The sequence below is a fragment of the Polistes fuscatus genome, unplaced genomic scaffold (assembly GCF_010416935.1).
Source record: "Polistes fuscatus isolate 324 unplaced genomic scaffold, CU_Pfus_HIC Scaffold11, whole genome shotgun sequence".
Lineage (NCBI taxonomy): Eukaryota > Metazoa > Arthropoda > Insecta > Hymenoptera > Vespidae > Polistes > Polistes fuscatus.
The window spans coordinates 1388776-1414445 of record NW_025113009.1 but is presented as its reverse complement, the minus strand read 5'-3'; the positions used below and the strand labels follow the sequence as shown (position 1 = coordinate 1414445).

Below are 25670 nucleotides of genomic sequence, written 5' to 3'. Positions count from 1 at the left end.
TTCGTCCATCCTACTCATCCGTCTCAAGTTATCTTTTTTTTTTTTAATCTTTTTTCTCAAAAGCATATTTCGAAGATAGAAAAGAATCTTGATTCTCTGTATAATATTTCATGTAAAATATTACGCAGTTATTTCTGTTTAAAACGGACGATGAAAAATTTCGAAGAAGAGCAAAAATTGGATGGATATTTTAATCGAAATACAACGATCTGAAAATATTCCCTATGTGAATATTTAATTAAACACGTGTCAGACCACGTTAGCGTGCATAAAATTAGAATTTTCTTTTTTTTTTTTTACGCCAACGTGCCCCGTCTACGTTCGTACAAAATCGTTGAATAATTTAATATTTGCAAACGAGAGTTCGGTTACGATTATTCAATGAAATTAGACGCGAATAACAATAATTGTGCAAATTAACCTACTAGCATATAACATCATTTCTCTTAACTAAATATACACGATTTTACCTGTAATTTGAGAACATGTGTGTAAGTACGATTAAATCATTCTCATTTCATTAATATTCATGTTAGAAAATGGTTGTTGCAGTATGCTGTTGCACGTTCAAATTTCGTTATTAACTTTATTTGATTTACGTTATATCGCGAGAGATTAATTCCAAATCATTTTTCATGAAACGCGACGACTTTAATTAAACAACAACAACAACAACAAACGATTAATAAAATTGTAATTTATGAATTCGAATACGTAAAGCAAATTTATATCTATCTATATATATATAGGAAATTATTTTCTGAGTAAGATTATCGGTGAGAAAATCACGGGAGAAGAACCGTTACGTTAGAAACGAATTTAATTAAATGCAGGAATGTAATTAATTACGGTATTATACCGCTCCGATAATTTCAATGACTGCACATCCCCACTTCAATGCTTTTCACCAGTAAGGAAACACTTTTCATGCCGTATCCTTTTAATCCCTTCCTTCCTCTTTTCTACAATTTTATTTCTTATTCTTTCTCTTACTTCATTTCTTCGTCATAATTTGAAAAGAAATTTCAAGGAAAAGAAAAGAAAAAGAAGAAAAAAAAAAAAAGAAGAAAAAGTAGCTTTCTAGGACGAATAAGATATGAAAAAGATAGACGCGCTTTCGAACGGGAACGACGAAAAGGGACACGTCGTTTCCCAGCGGGATTAAGCTACGTTCTCCTCCTTCGGGATTCGGACGGTTATGCCCGAGGGGTACTACGCGAAAGCAGGATACATTTTTCCCTCGTGTATATTGAGAGAATCTTTTCAAATCGCGAATGTCCTCCGGGATATTACGTTCGTCGACGAACAAACGAAAAATATAAAAAAATAAACAAATAAAAAAATAAATAAAAAAGAAACTGATAAATGGCGACTATACATCTTTTACGTTCTATTTATTACAAATAAAATATAACAACGACAAAATAAAATAAGAAACACAAGAAGTATTATAATAATAATAATAAGAAGAAGAAGAAGAAGAGAAAAAAAAAGAAATAAAGTTATTTCTCGTAACGAGAGTTAGTTTGAAAACAGAATTATATATTATTTTAATGATACGAATACAAAATATTGTAACAAGTAACATTTTGTTTCCTTATCAAAAGAAAAAACAAATAGAAACAAATTTGGCATTGTTTAACGAATAGTTAGAGTTAGAATTTTTTTTTTACAGAAATTCATGACAGTGCAATAAATAAAGTAATAATAATCCGATTTCGTAACCTTATATACACATTCCCTGAATAGGATATAAAATAAAAAGAAAGAGAAAGAGAACACAAAAATGGTCGAATATAAGGGATGAAGATAAACTTTAATAATAGTAGAAGGAATAGAATCATTATAGGGATCTCCTTTCGTTGATTTAACGACGTCTCCTTGATAATGATCGTCGTATAGACATGTATAAATACGAAAAGAACGTTGAAGTTTTTCGACGAAGCGAAAGGAAATAATTGCCGGGAAGGATTAACGGATATATATATATATATATGAATGTACATATAGAAGTAAATATGTACTCGTGTACATGGGGTATATATCTATCGTTTAACGCATCGAAGCCTGACCCAGATTTTCCAACCTTCGGAACATTTTTCGAACGACGCTTTCCGCTAAATCGAGGCCGAACAGCCTACTCGAATGTAAGTTTTATGTTCTAGAACTGTATGACCTACACAGCAAATTTCTTCTCTCTCTCTCTCTGTTTCTCTCCCTTTCTCTCTTGTTCAGTTGAAGATAAGATAGGGAGAATAATATGAAAGAGGAGGACAAAAATTCATGAATTATGTAAATCGATCAACTACGAGTATAAAATCTTCAACGTGGTCGCGGTGCTACTCGGAGAGCATTTTTCATGACGATAGTTGCACGAATCACGCCGGAAATAATCTTTCGAAATGTCGTTCGTGGTCGATGGGTTTGACGAAACGAATCTGTTGGTATCTTTGACTGTGCTGTGACCTATTCTACCATGACGATGCCAACAACATCCTTTCTAACATAAGTCGTCTTCTTCCATCAACTCGCTTCCGCTCTATTTGGAATCGGATTTCGCTGTTCCTTCAAAACCTGGCAGCCCCCTCAAGTCTCCATCGGAAGTCGCCATTAAAGCAAAGTACTCCCGACTTCGTGAACTCGCCAAACGGAAATGAGAGAATACATAGATATATCGAGTGAACTAAGAATATATATATAAATATATATGTGTATGTGTGTTTGTATTATGCATCCTTGAAATTATTCATCGTTAAAATATCATTTGTATGCTTTTGTCATGTATAACGAATCTTTTTAAAACTACCCAAGAGAACACGTGGAACCGACATGATGACAGACGAGTACACACAACTGCTACTTCTAACAATACCTACTACTCTTCTTCTTATTATTATTTTTCTTTTTCTTCTCGTGGTTTTCCAATTTTACAACAACAACAGACCCATGTGTAACGTATCCGTATCCAAGAATGTAACATATAACAATAACGCTTAGAACAATCCTACTATTTTCTCATAAATCCTTAAAATATCGATATCTCCAGTCTTACTAAAGTATTTTTACCGAGTATCTATTCTCGTAATTGGACATATATTTTAAGAAACATTATCAATATATATTCAATATATATTTATTTGTAATATTATCGATAGAAAATTAGATTACGTTGAAAAATCGATTTGAAAAGATAGAAAAATAGTGAGTACTATAAATAATAATGTGTTGTCGAGGAATCATACGATTATTCTAATTATAAATACGTCGATAATGATAAGTCAAGTTACTTCTAGACGAATGAAGTTTCATGAACTAGAAAATAATTTTAAAATAAATATATATCACACACACACACACACATGTGGATTACAATATTGCTAACGATCGGAACTCTATAATATTCGATAAAAGATGAAAAAAAAAAGAAACTTAGTAATCGATCATGAATAAGATCGATTCGAAAGTGGCGCGACTCGTGGGATAATGTTGCAGGAACCAACAGACTCTCCTCTTCTCGGTTATCGATCTTACTTTCGTTCCTGTGTACCCATCTACCAATAAGCTCACCCATGTATAGGGTTCACGAGCATCGAATTTGCTATCGCAATCGCAAGTCGTGCCATTTTTCCAAATGCTATTTTCAGCTATTTTCCCCTGTCGTTCTATACCAACTAGAAGAATTCATTGCATTCGTCGTTTTCTCGTGAACAAGTTTTCCTCCTTCCTTCCTTCCTTCCTTCCTTCCAGTTTTCCCCATAACTCATTTTTACGCGAAACAAATTCACGATATATTCTTTCGAAAGTGGAACGAAACTTTTTGCATTCGCGGTTCTTCTTCTTCTCTTTCATTCTTTCTTTCTGTCTTTCCTTTATATTTTTTTTTTCTAAATCTTTTTTTTCCACGAAATAAAAATTAACGCTAATATGCCTAAAAAGAAAGACCGGGTCGTTGATTCCAACTATCCAAAAGACGACTTTTCTATTTGTTTGTTTTTTGTTTTTCTATTTTTTTTCCCAAAGAAAATGAAAAAAAGAGACCGTTCACAATCTCGTCCCGACGTCGTTCACAATTACTTCGCGGGATATTTTTGCTGGAAACAAAGCTAACGAAAAAGCTCACAAAACAGCGTGCTTTAAAACTGAATGGTCTACTATGCTACAACTACCTACGATGAGAGAAAAGAGGAGAAAAGAGGAGAAGGTGAAAGGGGTGGAGCATTAAAGTAAAGACATTTGAAATTAGCACAACGAAGATTCTATCCTGTATGGTTAATACAAAAAAAAAGAAACAAAAGAAAAAATAGAAGGGGGAGAAGAATTAAAAAAAAATAAAAAAGATGAAAATAATAAACAAAGGTTCTCGTCTGGTTTTCATCAACTCATCTCGAAATATTTACTGTGCATTGATAATAGAAAAGCACGAAGATAATACGAGTATTAGTATTCTCTATGTATTGTAGTATATATACACAGTTGGATATAAATAAGGATTATTTTTTTCTCCACCACTTTTGATGCGTAAACATTCCGCGAGACTGATACGTGTGCACCAATAAAAGTCTAGACTTCTGGACGAATTCTCCTCGAGTCCTGTTATAATAATCGATCGCGAAGATGAGTCATCCATCCCTCTTGTGGGAATTGAGCCGAAGGGATGGATGGGATGGGATGGGATGGGATGGGATGAGGTGGATGTTCGAACCAAGGGATTGCAAGGATCGAGACGAAGAGAGAAAACGGGAAATGCGAAGTGAAGGAAAAGGGACGAAATGGAAGGGAAACGACGTGAAACTCGCCAAGATTGACTTTAACAATGCAAACCACCCGTCTTGAAGATACCCCCCCATCCCCCCCACCCCCACCACTGATGAGACTTACTATGGACGACGATTTTGCTTTTCCCTTCGTTAAATATTTCATCGTCTCGTCATCCCTTGGAATTAGAATACGTTTAGAGAGAAGTTTATGGCTTTTACGTAACTATGAATATTATTTCGCGTACAGTTATCGCTATTTATTTATTTATTTATTTATTTATTTATTATGTTAATAATTATCGAGAGATATTTGTTGATATTACGAACGGTGTGTTTACTTTCGTATAAATATATTATATAATTTATAAATTATTGATATATAATTTTATTGAAAAATCTGTTTAAATTGCTATAGGAAAAATGTATAAGCAAATATTAATTATCAGTAGATTGGATATAATTAATATAATTTAATAAACAATATGAATAATTATATTCGTTGCATTTGAAATGTCTTTCTTCATTTAATTGTGCTCCATAAAAGCTGCCATTATATTTTGCCAAAGTTGCGAACGATTATTGCGCGAGTCGTCATCTTCCACCGGTAAAAATTGAAAGCACGACTATGCAGAATTTTCCGGAAGTCACTTAGCTGCAGCCGGAAACTTCTCTCGAGAACGTTCGCCAGTTACTTCGTGCATTTTCATGCCTGCTGCATTAACCAGTCCGACTATTCGTTTCCTGGTTGACGATGTAACGACCCAGAGTCCGCTCGAAGGCTAAATGAAAATCCTGTCGACGCGAATCGAACTTTCCTACATTCGTCATAAATGAATCTCTCTGGTCGATAAGAGATAACGACTGCCATCAATCCCCAGCTGCATTTATTTCTCCTAATTCCGATTCCCTTCAACGAAAAAGTGAATTTTAATGAACCCATTAACAAACCGGTTACACATGCAAACTTCTATCTCAATAATCCTGAATGATCAAAATATACTTCAATATACAAAGTATAACTTTGTTTTTCTTGTTTTCTCTCTATAATCGTTTTTATTGCTACTTATTGTATATTTTTTATTTAAATCTTCATAGATATATTATCTATTTATTTATATTTATTATTATGTATTCCTTTTATATTTGAATTAATTTATTTATCTATATTTATATATTATCTTTATATTATTTTTATCTTTCAATATTTATTAAACAAATAAACTTCGAAGGAATATTTCTATGTCGTCCAAAAAAAGAAGACAAACAAAGGACCAGTTTGAGTAATCTCAAAAATCATACAACAGATTACATTTAACTAGCAATTTAATTAATAGCAAATTTAAACAAAATTCAATCCGAAAGAAATTGCGATAATATATACATATATATCATTTAAATTAAAAAATAAATAATTATATTGATTTAATTGCGATTAATATTTTTATTGAATTAAATGAAAACTAAACGAATTATACCCAACTTTTATTTCTAACATTCTCCATTACTCCGTTTCTTTTTTTCCATATCAATGTACCATCGAGTTTATTTATCGAAAAGATTTTCCCCTGTCCCCCGTATCTTCGTCAAAAATCCGATAATCTGTATTTGCATCGTTGAATCGACTCCGGAGGTTCTTCGAGAGATCGATTTACGGGTGAACGAGCACGATACCGAGTTAGCTTTCACTGCTAGACCTAGACGACAACGACAACGACGACGACAACAACCCCCATCTCAGTTTGCAGCACTTATCTTGGTGTAAAAATGGAAAGCCGGTTAGTCGTTCAGTGGCAAGCGATGTATACGGACTTCCGGTTGACGGACAGACGAACGCGTATTTGCGTCCGGTCTTTTCGCATAAAGCCATAAACGATAGTGTCGATGCTCGACGGCTTCTTGAATATGCGGATAACGGCTTTTGTATGCGAATCCACACGATATCACCTTTTACCACTTCCCTCAACACTCTGCAATCCTATATACATATGTACGTATGTATAAACACCCTTTTAGTACTCCGTAGACTATATATATGCAAACACCAAAGCAGAGAGAGAGATATAATCTTATAGTGTCTAGAACGATTCCCATTGTCGCGTATGCATTTACTATAGCACAATAACTTTGCAAACTGAAATGTACTTGGGTACATAGATATCCTACGTACATAGATATATTGTTAGATTCCTATTCTGTCTGTTGGTATTTGTTAATAGAAAGATAGAGAGAGACAGAAAAATAGAGAGAGAGAGAGAGAGAGAGAGAAAAGCATTCGGAAATTCGAATTTGTGTTGGAAGACGAGAAACATCGAAGACAAGCTTGACAGAGTTGAAAACAGATGTCTTCCTCTATTAAATTTCACTGTAATTTTCTTCTATTCTATTTGTATATGTCTCACTATTTCTTTCTCCAAATCTATCTATCTATCTCTATCAATCTGTCTACCTATTTATCTATCTATCTATCTATCTATCTATCCATCTATCTATCTCTGATTAGAAATCAATAATACTCGGTGCAATGGCGATTCCAACGAAATAAATTCAACCTTAACTGCTTTGAGAGCACGATCGATTGGTAATCGGTACAAAATTGCACCATCGTTTTCAAACTTTTTCCTCTTTTGTTTTCCACTTTTAAATACTAAACTTAACAGAAAGAGCGGGGTCAAACGATCGCGTCAAGTAATTTGTATAAATGTGATTATTTGTAAGAATACGGTGTAATATTCATAAAATGTACATTATTCATTTGTAAATAAAAGAAAATATATATTATTCGTTATCCAATTGATTAAAATCTTATTTTATATTAAAATATACATTTGACCGTTCTCACATTAGAAACAGTTAAGTACATGAAATTAAGTTTAGCATTAACAAAGGCTTAAGATCTAAATTTTAAACATTAAATATATTTCTATCGACTCAAATCATCGGATTTGATCGTTTATAGGATCAGAGAAACAAAGTTATATGTAAATGATGGAAAGTAAAAAAGAAACAAAATGGAAGGTGGAAGGAAGGAAGGAAGGAAGGAAGTTAAAAGAAAATGAGTATCAGCGAAACATCGAAATCCATCCACGTCTATCCAGCCAAACTGGTTGAAAACCAGTTCGTTATGGCACCAACGATCGGTCTTGCTCACCAATACAAATGCATTTATGTATATTGAACTATAAGCAAGTGTGCGAATGCGCGTTCATTCCTCGATAAAGGATAATTCGCGTAGATCCGTAAGCGATTGATTATCCTAGATTTTCAAATCTAATTATTGTTCTTTCGTAGTTGAGAAAAAATTTCGAAAGGGGGACAGGACATTGTGGAGATAAAAAAAAATAGTATGAGAGAAAGAAAGAGAGAGAGAGAGAGAGAGAGAAAGATCGAATGGTCAGTTTAAAACCGGTAGTTGGTTTGGTCATCCACTTCGTGTACTACTACGTAATATGAAGCCAGACACTTGGTCGACGATGCAAAAACATCATCGTGCACGACGAACGTACGAGTAAAGAAGTGATGCACGCGATCGTATACGAAGCAAAATACGTCTCTTTACGTCACGGCCAACGGGTTTGCCTTTTATGTTTTACCCCGTGTAACTACATTACATCTATTCGAAATGAATATATGCACATATGCATATATCGAAAACTGGTAAAGTTCGTTAACAGTATAGAAATGATATCAACGGGTATTTAACGAGTTAATAAGCTTTGGTTCTATCTGTTAAATAAATTTGTGTCGTTTCTCTTTTCCTTTTTTTTTTGTTTTAATCACTTTCGTAATATATTTGTTTTGTAAATGATTATTACATTGGGAATGAAAATACAGTTTTACGCGTAAACGCGTGAAATTGTGCAACGCAGCAAACTTTTACGACACTTCAATGTTGAATGCAATGTTGCGAGTAGCTGACTAGACAATTTTAAAACATCGGTGACCGGTAACTGGATTCTTACGTAATTCGCAGTTTCGTATTCGAAATGGAGAACCACTTTCCCCTAGGTCAAGTCTGCCCACGTTATCCCTTCTTCTCGAAGTTAACAACCCTCGCAATCGGTTCGTCGTGCGTTCAATCGATGCGAACATCGAGATTCGATGTGTTATAAATATCTTAAGTACTGTTATACGAGATAATAGAAAACAAACAAACAAATGATCAGAAAATAATAACTTTCGTCGATGGAAATAAACGCATCCCGTGCTCGTCCCATAACAATTTTCTTAAGCTACATATAAAAAACATTTCTTAACGGTTCATTATAATTGCGAGAAACGTTCGATCTTTCGTCATAAGCGTTTGATTTGCTTTCGTTCGGCACATATAATCGCAAGTACGAGTGTAAATTATCTATGTCAGCAGTTCCTATGTATCCTAAGTATAGTCAAAGAAAAAGAAAAAAAAAAAGGAAAAGAATGTTAATTATAAGTACCGTTTGTTTCTTCGTTCGTAGAAAATAACTACGAACTCCCACGCGTACGTGAAAATAAAAAGACAAAGCTAAACCTTGGCAATGAACTATTAATCTACGAATGATTTAATCAAACGTGTCTTACGTGTATCCCTCTGCGAACAAAACATAAATAAAAATGTACAAATTATAATACAATGAATTGAAATAATATTTCAATGTATTCGAAAGAAAGTTATAAAATGTGGGGAAGATAAACGTAACGAAAATAGAAGAAGAATTCCGTCCGAGAAATTATTTTACGAATGATTTCATCTAACGTGTAATACACGCGTATTATTTCTCGTTAAAAAAAACCAAACGTAAATAAAATAATAACGTAATAATAAAATAATATTACATTTCAAAAGTAATCGAAAAGAAAAGTTACATAAATGTGTGGGTAAATAGAAAATACAATTGAAAAGTTGAACGACAATGGAGAATAAAATTAAACTGTATTTTTAAAAATCGATCTATCTTAATATTTTTTTCAAATAGTATTCGTTCGTCGACGTATTCGAGCCGAGCGAAGGTTTCGAAGAGCAAAAGGAACTACTAAAGAGAACTTAATCATGAATGACGCGAGTCAATACGTATGCACCTCGAACGATACGAGCTCGGCAAGCTTCTACGTGTCGTAAATAAAGAAAACGTTGGCCTCGAGACGAACGTGTACGAGTTTGTTGTTGAGTAAGTAAGAAAGAAAGCAAGCAAGAAAGCAAGAAAGAAAGAAAAGGGTGCGAAGAAGGGGGAAGCGGGTGGATAAGAGGGAGGGAGGGAGGATAGGGGGAACAAGAGAAAGAGAAATGGGGAGGAAAAGAGCGAGAAAAAAAAAGAGAGAGAGAGAAACTTCAACTCGATCGAGGATCGTGAGAGCGAAAGTTCAAAACCACCGATGGATCGAGTACACTGCTAAAGAAAATAAATCACGATGATGGCTTTCGAAAGCATACGATACGAGGAGCGAGGTACGACAAGGAACTTTGCTGAAAACTCAGGTTAGCAAAGTTGAGTTCGAGGGTGCTTGCATGCGTGCATGTGGAAAAGCGAGTGTATGAAACGTCTGAATGTAAAATATACGAGAATATGAGAATATGAGGGAAAGAGAGAGAGAGAGAGAGAGAGAGGAGAGAAGAGAATAAGGAGAACGAAGAAGCTTAGGAATTACATAATAGTTGGCACAGTCTAACAGACAACGCTTGCTTATTCACGCACAGAGAACTGTTCTTGAGTGTTCGTGCGTGTTCATATGAGTTGCAAGATGACAAGGAATATAAGGTATCGTTCACATATGCCAAATACAATTATGTTACTTATATACTCGTCATTTTTACATAAATATTCTATATAATTTTATATAATATAAATAATAATAAAATAATATATTAATAATAATATATAATAATAATATAAATAATAATAAATAATTTTATATAATATTCTAAGTTCGATTTCTTTATAAATAAGATAAAGAAGAAAATTGAGTGAACGGATAAGAGATTAAAAAAAAATAATCAAAGAAATTAGTAAGAAACACACACGATACGTACGTATTATATATTACATATGTTGTAAGAGATGTGAGAACAGAAAGAGACGGTCTGCACCTGCACGCAAGCCTTTACCTAGAGTCTCCTGAAGGTATTACAGAGGTTCGCAGCGAAAACCACAGAGACAAATGGCCGGATAGCGTATGGAAGAAAGCCGGGCATTTAGACGCGTGAGACCGAGAGGACTCTGATATGTATCCGCGAGAATTATGTTAACCTTGAAAATACACCTCCTCCATCTGATTCGCTAGCTTCTAATCTTTTTCTTTTCCTTATTTCTTTTGTATTAATTGTAGTATGTATAATGAATTCGGTGCTTATTTCTCTTTTTATTTCTTTTTTTTTTTCTAAACACAAATTTAACATTTATTTATAAAGTAATCGTACCGTCTATTATCCTTCCAAATAATTATCCATTATTTCCGATAACTTTGATCATCGAAATGGCGATTATTTATATTCAAACAATAGTTATAAATAATTTAATATCACGGGGGCTATTGAATTAATTGCATATTATATAATATATTCGCGTACACGGTATATTTCTTTACTCTTCTTTTTTACGAATTTGTAATTTCAATTTTGGCGAATAATGAACGAGGTACTTGCAAAGTAAAGTTCGTTATTTAACGTAGGTAATACTCGAATATCGGGTTCTAATAAAAGACATAAATTTAAAAGAAACTATGAGAAGGAGGATCAATAAGGGATTATTGATGAAGAGAATAGGCTCGATCTTATATATCACGAAGCTTACAATAACGAAGACTAGGATGATGTCTGAATAAGTCTGTGAATTAATAAAAAGTAATCGATAATAATCGAACCTCGGCTGACATGTTCCGCCGAGGTTAGAAACGTTCGGAGTAAAGCGATCGGTATAAATAATTTGATATTTCTCAAGCGTTTCGAAAGCCTTTCTAGCATGATCGTTGGGTTATCTACAAAAGACCAAGGTAAGACGAACCCGGCCAATCGGTTCCTCTCTCTCTCCCCCTCACGATTTATTTTAAATATACCTAGGAGGAACCCATGAAGGCCTGGCCTTGTCTAATAATAAAAAAAAAAAAGAATTACAGACCGTTATTAATTTGAACATGAGAAAAAGAAGATAAAAGACTTACTCAAAATAGAGATATCTTTTGTCCGGTATAGATAATTCGTGTGAAACGAAAAGTTCGAAAAATAACCGCAGACCTCGAAGTTGAAAACTTTGAAAGATAGGAGAAGCTACTTTGGCATTTGAAACTCTAACGATAAGGAAGAAGCTTTCTAGATAGTCAGGTATATGATATAACACGGCAACTTGTAAACCAGCGACGTTACGAAAATAGAAGAGGCTTTCGGTCCCGTTCCCACAAGATTTCTCCTACTTACTCCACCTCATATTTTGGCAAAGCCAATAGCCAGATACTCTAGAAAAAGGAGAGCTTTTTCTAACGCCAACGTGAGAGAGAGAGAGAAAGAGAAAAGAACCAGTCTTTACTCGAGTATCCATTCTTCTCCAAATTTCTTTTCCTCCATTTTCTTTCTTCTAAAAGCATGAAAGCTCTTAAAAGGAACCGTATTCGGTTACTCAATTAAATAATTCGGCTTCGTTGGCGATAAGTGCTGGGGGATATCTCGATTCACATTTTACTGGCTAACATTATTTCTGTTCGTACCTTCTTCAATTACAAAAAGATCAAATTTCTTACAATTGATCACCTTGTTTACCGTTGTAACGAATAAAAATCGTACGAGATATATCTATAGATATTATATTGTATATTATACATAACTACAATTTTATTTTGATTATTTTATCTTCTAATGAGTGTAACATTCGATGTGATTAAAATAAGAAAATATTATTAATAAGGATTGGAAGCATGAATTTTCGAAGTTAATTGAGTTTACTTGTAAGCTCGATGGGGATGAAATTCCTAGCTTAGGTTGGTAATATATACCAATACACATACACATATATATATAATATAATATACATATATCTATGCATCTATGCACGTTTGTATCTATTCTGTAGCGGAAACTACCAAGGATTATCTTCCATGTTCGGCATGAGAACGCACAATGTACGAGCAGCGCTCGATATCTCCTGTCCAGGAACGTACCTAGCGACAGTTCAGTACCCTCTGCCATAAAGAGAAAGGAATACCGTGTAACGTGTGCATTAATTCTGGATGTTGGCCAAAAGTTTCGAGATACTCGGCCAACCCCGCGGCTTTTGCCTTCGGCAGTATGTACAATCATTGACCGATTAAATCGATTTTACTACTATTACTTAGTCGATACCTCGATCGTGCTTTCTCTTGCGATAAAAAAAAGAAAAAAGGCAATTTAAAAGTCTTTCCAATTTGAAACGAAGATCAATGACCGAAGGATTAATGTTAAAAAAAGAAAAAGAAATACTATTTTATTCCATTTTTTATCAAATGTTAATTGAATTCTTATTAGTATAATCTTCCTAACTTTATATAGGAATACGAGACGTTCAACCGTACGATTAATGATCGATTAAATCAATTTTACTACTCGATAACTCTTTCGAAAGGTTCAATATTAGTGAAAAGAAATTACTTAAAGTCTATTTTCTTTTTTTTTTCTTATTTTCGTTCTTTTATCAAAAGGAATTAAAACATTTCAGACTAAATTCTTATTCGTACAATCTACCTAACTCCATTTTCAAGCGAGACGTGGAATTTCACGAATGAAAAGATCATCGTTGTATTATACCTGAGAAAAAGTGAGAGAAGCAGAGAGAGAGAGAGAGAGAGAGAGAAAGGGAAAAAAAGGATCGTCACTTTTAACGAAGCTCAGGTAGAGAGACAGAGGTTGAAAATTCGGGCCACGACAGGTTTTTCAAGGTAAAAGACGGTTCAGAAAGCGAGTGGAGAGAAGCTGAGGGTTAAAAGAGGAGAATGAGAGAAAGAGAGGACATTTTCTGCATCGTAAAGAAAAGGAGACACGAGAGACGTCATAAAACAAAGAACCTTACTTTGACCTGCCTGCACTCTCTCTCTCCCTCTCTCCCTCTCTCCCTCTCTCGTGGTAATTGACCAATTTTCTCGTTTCTTATTTTCTTGATTTTTTTCTTTACGCGTAACCCCACGTTCTTCTAGTATTTGAAAATAAACTGAAATGTATGCTAATATTTTTATCCTCATTGATACACGTAGCCTAGATATTTTTAATGAGTTTTCATATATGAAAATGATTTCACCAACCGTTCTTATTGTAAAGAAAAAAAAAAAAAAGAGAGAGAGAGTAAATGTTGATTGACATTTTGATTTAAATTTGAATTCGGATTTTATATTCACGCGAATATGGAAATAACGGTCTTATTATCATTCTCTTATTAAATTTCTATTCTAACGACTACGACTTGGCAATTGTAGAATACCGAAAGTGCTCTCTCGTTACTTGGACGACTGTTTATGGACAGATTTTATGATTCCACAGTTAGAACACACTCAAAGAACGGAATAATGGGTCGCTTTAATGTACTCAAAATGCATCCTACTTTTACACCGACATAACATCGAGCTCACAGTTGAATCGGCCGATTTTGCAATGCTACCAAAACGATTCTTCATTTCGAAGGAAACGAGCGTAACAGTCGTCGTAATAAACTAGTTGATTATTATCAAAACCGCATATAAATTCTTACGGTGAATTATAAAATTATTAAACTAATGTACCACGAGATCGTAGTTAATTCAATGAAGATCGTCTTGAAATGAAAATAACGATTCCAAGGCGGTCGTTAATTTAATTATTAATTTACTAACGATTGAACTTTTTACGTAATATATTTTTTGTTCTTTATTTACCGACAAAAACGCGCGAAACGAAATTTCCGCAAAGAAAAATAACGAATCGACGAGAACATGACTTTTAATTTGAAACACAAAACAAAAGAAGAAGAAAGGAATAAAAGTAAAATAGAATAAATCGTTAAATTGACTTATCCCTTTTTTGACTACTACGAAAAAGAATTGAAGTAACAATTTAAATAAATATTCCCTTTCAAAAGAACGTAACTTTTTAACGAATCAAACGTGTTTACATAATCAACGTTTTCAAAGCTCGATATATATGAAATATTTATCGAAAATTCTTTAACAATTTCTAGTACTTGGTAAAATGAGAAGGAAAATACAAAATATCAAAGATTTCAATTGAAATTTAAATGTTTCAAACGAAAGAAATAAACCTTTTAATCTGATTTACAAGTAGCATTGTTCCTTTAGTGATTTCAGTTTTATGAGCATAGTTGTCGTTTTTATGGGACGAAGACACACGAGAGAAATACGTGGGCGAATTATATTTTTCTTTTCTTTTTTTCTTTTTTTTTTCTCTTTTTTGGTCACGTGTAAGCATAATAAATGGCATTGCGTAACACGTGTGTAAACCTTCTACCGTATCCACCAACGCTTTGATATCATATAAGACCATTTCTGAAGGCGTATCGTCTATTCACAAACACGAAACTTAGTCTCGTTTGAGATTACCGCGTTGTTAGAAAAATTAGAAAAAATGTGAATCTTTAATGAAATTTCTCAAGAGTTGCCGATGAGAATCCGTAAAAGCGATGAGCGTAATTCAGGAAGAGAATCTTGAATTTCCGTAATTAAGATCAAATTGAAATCGCACGGCCGCACAAATATTATGCACGAAATTCTGCTTCGCAAAGCACGAATGAATCGTAATTACGAAAAATATGAAAATAAAATTGGAAACAAAAAAGGAAGAAATAAAAAAGAGAGAAAAAAGAAAACGTATTATTACATGGTAAGAAATTTATGCTAATGGGGGTTATTATTTTCTATACTATAATAATTCTGCTATGATATAAATATTTTTTTTTGGAGGGGGGGGTGTTCCTATACTCTGTGATAGCTAATAATATTTATATATAATAATGATCGCATACGTTTGAATATGAACAAAGTGAATACACAATACCAAGTTCTCCGACGTTTCAGATTATTTCCGCTTTACTTATTTCCCATTGTTACGTCTGCCAGCACGACCACCCATGCAACCCTCGAGTAGGCTTGCTCGAGAGCAAACTAAACTCGTTAAACAAATACTTTGACGCTCGTTCGTTAATCGTATACACCCTTGATGACGAAAAAGAAAAAGAAAAAGAAAACAAAACAAACAAAACAAAACAAAACAAAACAAAACAAAACAAAAGAGAAACTTCGATATTATGTAAAATTCGTGGCACGTTAATGCGACCACCAGTTAGAAATGAAAAACCATTAATGCAAAACTAATAATCTTTTATCGCTTTTGTATTCGTACCGAACGAGCGTAAATGCGAATCGGATAAATTCGATAGGTCGTTAAGCGTAATCGATAAATCAACTCTTTGCGCGATAATTACAAGTTCGATAAGAAGAGGAAGTGTAAGTGTGCACGCCTTCGAACGAGAAAAAAACGTATACACAAACACACACACATATACACACACACGTGTACGCGCGTGTACGTTAAACGTGGCGCGAGCTCATCGCATAAACAAAAAGATAAGCGATTTTAATCTATCCAAGGAAAAGTTCATGCGTTCGTGACATTATACAGGTCGCACGACAAAATCTACAAAAAACTGCTAATGTAAACAGTTGTTATCGTAATGGAAATCAGATCCATACTAGACGTTTTCATTTTCTGACGCCTCGAGGTCTTTTATCGAACGTAAAAGGAAGCACACGTTTACTCTCGACAAAACAACCAGTGTTTTTTATCCGAACTGTACCACCGGTTAAGTCGGTCCTACGAGATTCAAGTAAGCTACGTATATGTGTATATGTGTATATGTGTACGTATATGCATGTCTGATGGAAGAAGAAGAAGAAGACCATAAACACACCATAGCTTTCTCTCTCGATAAACACTAGGAGACAAATTAATATCTATCCTCATTTTACCAAATTTAGTGTTAACGTAAATTCAATACAGTTTGATTCTACGTTCAAACTATAGGAGTAATTAATACCTGACCGAATTACGTTAATTAAATTGCTCGGTCAGTATCGATCGATGTTCCTGAACTTATCTTCACGAATTGAAGCTAATTCATTCTATTTATTTCTTTTTTTTTTCTTATTAAATGTACACATATTTATTAAAGTGATTTATAAGAGATATACATAAGTATACTAGTAATAATGTTCTCCGTAATAAATATGACGATAAAAAAATATTTAAAATATATACGAATTTAAAAAGAATCGTCGCGTGTGCATCAATAAGACAGAGAAAAATTCTTGAAGATCTGCGATAAGCGATGTGCATGATTCATACGTTTGAAAATATCTACGATATCGTTTGCTACGCGACGGAATGATTTATATACGCTATGTTGAAATTATTGCTAGGAATTGGTGCGAGTTAAGAGCAAAAGCTCTCCCTTGAATCGATCGAGCGAAACGATTGCTTTTAATGAGATCGTAATGTAAAAGAGATGCACGACGTAAGGATAAATGCGCGTTACGTAAATCGAAACTGTGCAGTTGGGTATAATGATGCGGTACCGTTCGTAAAAAAAAAGAATCTCTCGTTGGTACGTATAGAATCGACCTTGATCTCCTGCATACGTACGCTTACTTAGATATATGTATTCATAAACAGCCTCTGGAAAGAGATTATTGAGGTCGTCTTCTATGAAACGGTTAAAATCTAATATTTATGCAATCTATACGCGTAACTTCGATCATATTAACGAGCCGATCCGTTGTATATAACTGGAATTAGAAAATTAATCATTTGGTTTCTAACACGATGACATATGCAGATTTTGTTTTTCGTAATACTTTTCGAGATTCGGTGAGCACTTTTACGGCAAATCGATTATTAATCTGTACAAAATATAAAGTCAAATAAAAATTGATAAAGTAATATTACATTATTGTATCATTTTTAAAATTCTTCTTATTTGTTACATGTTAAATTTAATTATATTATTAAGGAAAATTACTTATAAGCATCGATCGAATATTTCGATAATCAAATAAAAAGAAACAAATTTTCATAAGTGGAGTTAATCGTTTTGGTTCGGGAAAGGTTTACCTTTAATGAGCAATAAGTAAGGAGCTAAATGAATATCATTTTGTTTTTTTTTTCCATTCTTAGGTTAAAAGTTATTAAACGAGTTGAAACGTTTTATAATCCACTGAAATAAAAAAAACAAAACAAAAGTAAACACGCGTTGAATATCTCTTCGTGGTTAGAAGTGCAATAAGAAAAAACGAGCTCGAGGAGGGGTGCAGGAGGAGGAGGAGGGAAAGATATTCGAACGAACAATCGCGAATGCCTTCTTCGGTCGTGTCACCTGGTTCCGTTATCGTGGTAAAGCTCGTGGTAAAGCTCGTTGTAGAAGAACTCGTGGCAAATTGCTGTCGTAAAAGCACCGCGTGTACACGAGAGTAAGTTTAATCCACGTACGCCGTCTAATCGGTAACGAGAAATGTCTTGCAGAGATACGGTGCAAACTAACCCCCCCTCCCACCCCCTAATGCAAACGCGCATAGCGAAAATTATTTTGTAGATAATAAAAAAAAAAAAAAAAAATCTATTTTACTTTCCACGCGAGTTTCGCGCGAATTTTAAATTGATAATTGCGAAAAAATAGTTTACGGTACGATAAAAGAGAGAGAAAGAGAGAGAGAAAAAAAATAACGGATTAACAAAGTACAATTAGAATATTCCTTTAACGTGTCTCGTTACCTCTGTGTGAATAATCATTGGAAAATATTTAAAACGACACGAGACTCGATCTCTGTGCTCGCTTGATTAGTACATGGAGTATACCTGCCTATTTACGTTCCTAGTTAATTAACCTGCCACCCTTTTCGATTTATATTCACAGCACAAATTGCGAGCCACTTTTCCGAGAGAATTCAAACTAACGGGGAATCACTCGTTTACGTTCCCCGTTTGTCCTACGCTATCGCTCATTGCAAATTTCGCGTTAGCCCAAAATATCGTGGCTCTACTCGAACGATACACCCATTGTGCGAGATAAAAGAGCTTTAAATTGTTGGAAAAAGAGGGAAAACGAAATGACTATTAAAACCATGCGATAAATATCGTCATAGCTTATGATAGATGAAAAGAGATCAAATGTTTATCGAATATTTGTTGAAAGTTTTGAACGGATTCACGATCGACTTATTCCTTTCCCTATTGATCGGCATATCGAAACGAGTCGGAGGATGTGCAAGAGGGGGATCAGCCGGGCAGCTTAACTAATTTTTAACCCCCTACTCCGACTCCACTTCTTTCTTCTTTTTTTTTTCTTTTCTTTTTTTTTTTTCATTCTCCCTACACGAAACCAATGCCATCGACGTTCATTTTGATTCAGGTAAGTTCGGATGCTTCAACTGCAGTGTGCTTCGTACATTTACATATTATTTTATACACAATACTAGAAAAAAAAAATGTATGATAAATAAACAAGAAATCCAAATATTATACGATATTTTTATGCGAAGAAAAAATAATATTATTTCATTTCCTGACAATCCTTCCACTCCATGCCGATCATATATGTTCTCTTATATTTTTTATTTCAAAACATCAACGTCCGTGCGTGTTTCGAATTTCCAGTCGTTGCAATATACTATTTACTTTATATACGATGATTCATCTAAAACTGTGCTACCTAAATTACTTGGAAATTATTTGTTATACGAACAAAAATATTCATATGAATTAATCATGCGGCGTTATACGATTTCAGACTGTATTTAGAAATGATTAAAATTAATTAAAATTACAAAATATGTATTTTTCGTTGATATAAAATTGCACCTATATATCCCCTATTTAACTCAAAGTATACAAATAATTTAAGCTACCCAAAGGTGGGGGGGGGGATCGTCGCGTGAGTACGCATACGAAAATTAGTCATCAAATTCGACGAAGTATCCGAAACAAAACAAAAAATAATGAAACGTTCCGTTTGATTAAAAAAAAAGAAAATAATAAATGTTTCGTTTGATCAAAATAGCGTAAACCGAAACATTTAAAATTAAATTGGAGAACGATCAATAACATAAAGGAAGTTCACAATAAAATGAATAGAGAAGAAGGCCGCATCTGGCATCGACGTGTGTCAGAGTCTATTCCGATTCTCCAGCCCCCTTTTTAAAAAGAAACTCAGGAGGTTTGTACCCCCAGGTAGATCCTAAATTCAAAAGCGCCGACGACATGACGTAGATCCACCCAATTCATTGTTCCCGATCAACGAAGAACGTGTTCAACGAACGATACGAGTTAGGGTTGGAAAAATACGGGGTACTTATGATGGTATACGGTGGAAACACATACGTTGGTAATCCACCGAAATTCTTAATTATGCTTGCCGTGCACGGATATCCGGGTGCACGCGGATATCCGTGACTCATGCGTGCTCCCAAGCGTTTCGTATAGTCGACGGAAAATGACTGACTGACTGACTGACTGCTATTGTCGAGGAAAAGAAAGATGACAAGAAGAAAAAGAATAAAAAGAAGAAGAAGAAGAAGAAGAGAGTATATTTAAACGTACATATACGTGTATATGATAGTAGCTATAGTTAAACTATAGACTATAGATATTATATGTGTGTGTGTGCGTGTCTATGAGTGTGTGCATACATATAATAGATAACTATATAGCTACGATCGGCCTTGGAACTCTGTCCGAAAGAGAAAAGTCAGTGGGTATGTCACACGACGGAAGGGGACTCCTGAAAGAAAGAATGTTCCGCTTGGAATCCCTACGAATCGTCTATTAGAGTCGACCACCCAAAGGGGTCTTCCTTCGAACAAAGGGACTCGTTATGCAACGGATTATTGATTTATACGAGAAGAACAAATATTGTCTAGTTGCGTAATAAAAATGAATTATATTTTATCGGCTTAACGATTAAACATTGTCGACATTTTTTAAACTTAATCTTATGAATAATATTTTGGTTCTGGGTTATCGGTATATATCGTTATTCGCACAAAGTCCTGAAAGCATGCAATAGATAAATAGATCATATGATATTTATTGATTAGAAATAAACGTTAAAAGGATTCGAGATTAAAAAACAATTGTTTAAATATTCGATCCGTTGGCCATCTTCGAACGAGTAGCGTGTAATAATACTATGTATATCTTTATAATACAAAAATATTTATATAATTATTTAATTATGTTAAAATGTTAGTAGAATAACATTCCATTGAAAATAAAAATACGCTCGATCGATGATTCCTGCAGTGTCATAAAACTCGATCGACATTTCGCTGCAATTACCGTTTCACGGTCGTACAATTCACGATGCATTTAGGTCGTCGTAATGCGCTCGTTCACGATGGATTCCATCTCCTCTTGGTCTGACTTACGCGATGAGAATATTAAGAAGGTCCAACTTGGTAATGGTGGACGCGTAACGGGGCCTACACTTTGACACGCGATCTTTATTTTTATACTGCACTGTAATACGTGATCATTGCATTAAGTAATTTACAAAAATTGGAAACAAAATTTACTTGGAAAAAGATTCGTTTATATTCAAAAACAAATTCGACTGTATAAATGCGAACAATTAAATTTAAATATACGCGCGCGTATGCGCGTGTACATTTACACGTGCGAATTTGTATCGTCTTCGACGAAATATTCATTATTACGATTATGTTAATACGATTCTAAAAATAAATGTCGTCGTTTCGAAATCAATTGACAAAAGAAAAAAGGATAATGATCGAGACTATAATTACGCTAAAGAGGAACAGAAATGGTTGATATCCGCAGTTGTTCGAATCGAAGCTTTCAAAGACTCTCTGGTTGATTACTCGAGTGGCGCCAGGACGATGACTCGTTTACTTTCGTGTCCAAACTTCGATCGCAATGGAATACATTTAGACTCGCGTGCCCAATCGAAATCACGAGAACAATATTTATTGTTGAACAGTATCTCAGCGTTAATCCCTGAAAATGTTCTTTTTCCAAGTATTACATACAAATTGAACAATATTTTCATACACCCGTTTAAGATTCGATACTTTTTCAAGAATACGTTTATTACGAGAATGATTCCATGAATACGCTAACAACACGATACATATTTATATATTATGCAACAACAAGACTCGTTGCTAATTGATCACGATTTAGCAATTCGTTATTTACGAATTCGCAGCATTAACTCGTGGCATAAAATGCATACAATGCGTTTATCGGATTCAAACATATTACAAAATATATCTTACAGATTAATCATTTTTATTCGATAATATTATTATTCTACTTAATAGAGAGAAATGTGATGAAAGTAACGCGATATCTGTATATTGTTAAGTTAAAAATAAAATAAAATGATTATCTTCGTGTATGAACGTTATATCGTAAGAGGTTCGATATAAACGTAAATGTGGATTACATGAATTTCGCATCGGAATGAATAACAGTGCAGGTGTGTGTACTTGTGACAATACGATGATAACGTTCACGTTCTATCACGAGTTATCGATAATTAGTATCGATAAGGAACACACAAACATATAACTGGCGGCACGCTTGAAAGACCGTTAATTGGACTGCTAATTTAAACGATGTTCGTAAGTAATCCTCCAATGAGATGATAGCCGTTTCGTATCTAGATGAAATCCTGACTCGCGCATAAGATTTTGTTTTCCCTTACTTTTTCGAATTTAACGAAACGCGCGAACTCCCTCTCGGAAGAATCATACGGGACTTTAGAAAGAAGGAAAGAGAGGGAAGAAGACAGATAATTCACGTTCTTTTAGATTAAATTACGAGGCTGTCTGTAGCGACGAGACGATTTTCTTCCGTTTTAACACTTTCCAAGAGATAAATCGAGAGAACTTTCTAATCGGTCGTTCTCTCGGTTTTTGCTTACACAATCCGAGTCAAAACAATTATTGTCATCCGAAATATTTACTTTGTATTTAATCATTGTTTTTTCACCGATTATAGTTTTATTTCTTTTTGTAATACTTCGAGAGCTTAAGAAACGATCTTTCAAGTGATTAATAATATTATTCGTTCATATAAAAATTACAATTAAAGGTTCTCCTTTAAAATCATCAATAAAATTACGCGAAAACACACACAAAGATAACGTAATTAAACGTTAACTAACGTTTAATTTTATTTATTTTCACGTAAGCGCGATTTTTTTACATTCCGAGTATCTTCTTAAATCGTAAAAGTAATAAAATAGTATACGAATGTACGTTTTAAAAAAGATTGAACGAATGACTAATGAACACGCAATGCTAAAGTTAAACGAAAAAATACGAAAGTAGGAGAACCGCGGTAACAAAGTTATGTGGGTGAGGGGGGAAGTTTAACGAAAGATTATGTCGCGTGAGTCGTACGTTTGTACAAAAGCAGTGTTTGAGAGAAAAAAACAAAAAAGATAAGGAAACGGATATGTACGTCGAATCCGAGTGGACAAATAGTATGTTTTCGATCGCATAAATTAAAGTCAATGCCATGGCGTGTGTGTGTGTCGTATGATCGAGTCGTAATTTATATTAAAAAAAAGAAAAAAAAAAAAGAGGAAGTAAATACGGTAACATTTTCTAACATTTCGTAATAAAAATTGATCGTGTATGAACGAATGGTTGTTTAACTCGTTACGAGTGAATTACGTAAACGTTAGTTGATCGTTCACGCAACATATTCCGGTAGCTGTGAAAAAGAAAAGTGTAGTTACGATGGCGTGTAGAAAACAAAAAAAAGAAAATAATACAAGAAAGACCGAACGATAAGTTTACTCGTACATATGATTTTATTTAATATATCGATCGCGTTCGAAAATGGCCGAAACGGTTTGAAGTTTGATCAAGTCAATAGGATCGATTTTAAAATTCGCGCCAAAACAAGGAGCTGAATGTTCTTCTCACTTACTCGTATGTCCAACGATGAATTCCTTTTATCTGCAGAATAAGCACCGATCTCGAAGTAATCCACTGGGGTTAGAAGGGGCTGCTAGAAGACAAATGGAGGAAGAAGAAGAAGAAGAACGGCGGGAGGGATGATAATTCGAATAAAAGATTTCACTCGATTTTTTGTCGACACCACACGACACGACAATTCGATACGCAAACGGTATGTATGTAGTAATATTCGACGCTTTATATTCACGCTTAAGAAAATCTCAAAAGATCCCGCGCCAAATTCACTTTTGGTAATATATCGACGACAATGGCAACGAACGTTTAGAAAAACGCGTTATTCGACGACGACGATGATGACGATAAGGAAAATAATTAGATATCGTTGTCGTTGTTGTTATTTTTGTCGAGAAAAAATTGTAATAATGCAAATCGAACGGCGACAACAACGCCGAGACGAGACGCGCCGACGCGTCTTCCGAAATTCTCCTCTTCGTCGATGACATTAATGTTTGCTTATACACGAAACCAAAATCTATTTGTATTATTAACGATAATAATTGAAATAAAAGGAAAAGAAGAAGAAGAAGACAGGAAGAAGAAGAGAGAGAAAGGGAGAGAGAGAGAGAGAGGGAGATAGGTAATAAAGGGAAAAGGCGCGGAATTGAAAAACCTTTTTTTTTGAACCGGCTGCACGCACTCACTTGTTTCACACGCACGAACGAGAAAAACAAACTTCCCGCTAGGAGCGCTCGTGGCCAACTGACAAGTGACAGTCGTGACCCGGCGCAGCCCCACGCGTCTCTCGCACCAGGCCTTCCCCCACCACTCCTACCACCGTCCACTATTCGTCGCGACGCACCACTCTCGTGCGCGCACCAACATGCGTGCCAATAGGCGCGTATTGTGTGCTCGCGCACATGTGCGTAGTATGACCTAAGTTTACTTGTGTTTTTCTTCTCTTGTACCGAGTTTACTAACAATTTTTTTTGTTTTTTAACGTTTAATCTTTCAATCTTTCGATCGTTGTTCAACTTTTAAGGATATATCTTCATTCGTGATCCTGTATGTATTTAACGGTAAAGTATAAATTACGATATATTATAGATTATAATTTTAAATGATTACTTTAAAGGGGTTATGTAATATTTCATTACATTATCTAAATAATATCAATCAATGTAAATCTTAAATTTTTATTCTATTAATATACAGTGGCTATTTTATTTTTCTTATGAATATTTTCAATAGAATATAAACATTTAAAAGGTAGGATTATTCATGAATAATTCTTGCAAATTTGTTCGACTATTTTAACCAAACTCGTGTTCTTCCCGATGAAGTTTCATCGCGATATACTTTGAATAATAAGCGATGCATTTTTCAGCAACGATTTTCTTGAAATCATAGTAGGTAAGAAACATATGTCGGGAAAACAGTTTATCCTGACTTTATTTTCAATCGATTTATAAATCTCTTTGACGTCGAAAGATCTAACAATTCGTGTAAAGACTGAAGAATACCTTTCAGCAATGTTGAAACTATAAAAGACGTACGACTTTATTGAAGAAATTTACCAACGTTAGAAATCGTACCCTCTCTGATAACAAATTAAATTTACCATCTAAAAGAATTAGTTAAAATGATTAAATATTTAATATTTGTTTTTTACGAAGTGTCATCATTCGTTCGAATAAATAAATGGAAGAAATACAACTTCTTTTGTTCCCTTGGGCATTTTACACGAATTACTAATACAACGGAATAGCAATAACGGTATGAGAAAAAAGAAAAATAATAGAAAAAGTTTAGTAACTGGAAAGATACGAGTGTCGTCGTAAAAACGATCTTGACGTTTGATACTTTCTTCTACGATTTGTCCGCTTCATACCGTTACCACGAAGAAAGTTGAAGAAAGAATCGAATACTAAAGCTTTTTCTACCTAGACATTTCATCTTTGGTTGTGTTGGAAAAGAGGATTGTCCGTGTAATAT

General features: G+C 34.2%; 2 protein-coding genes across 3 annotated transcripts in view; both read right to left on the bottom strand.

Annotated features, from left to right (window-relative positions):
- LOC122526524 overlaps positions 1–24533 on the bottom strand; it is a 60915-nt gene extending 36382 nt beyond the window's left edge. Inside the window, exon 1 of the mRNA XM_043649983.1 lies at positions 23689–24533. The gene's annotated coding sequence lies outside the window, so the exon portion shown is untranslated. The remainder of the gene's footprint in view (positions 1–23688) is intronic.
- Positions 1–25670, bottom strand: part of LOC122526520 — a 309605-nt gene that overhangs the window by 237324 nt on the left and 46611 nt on the right. The window lies entirely within an intron of this gene.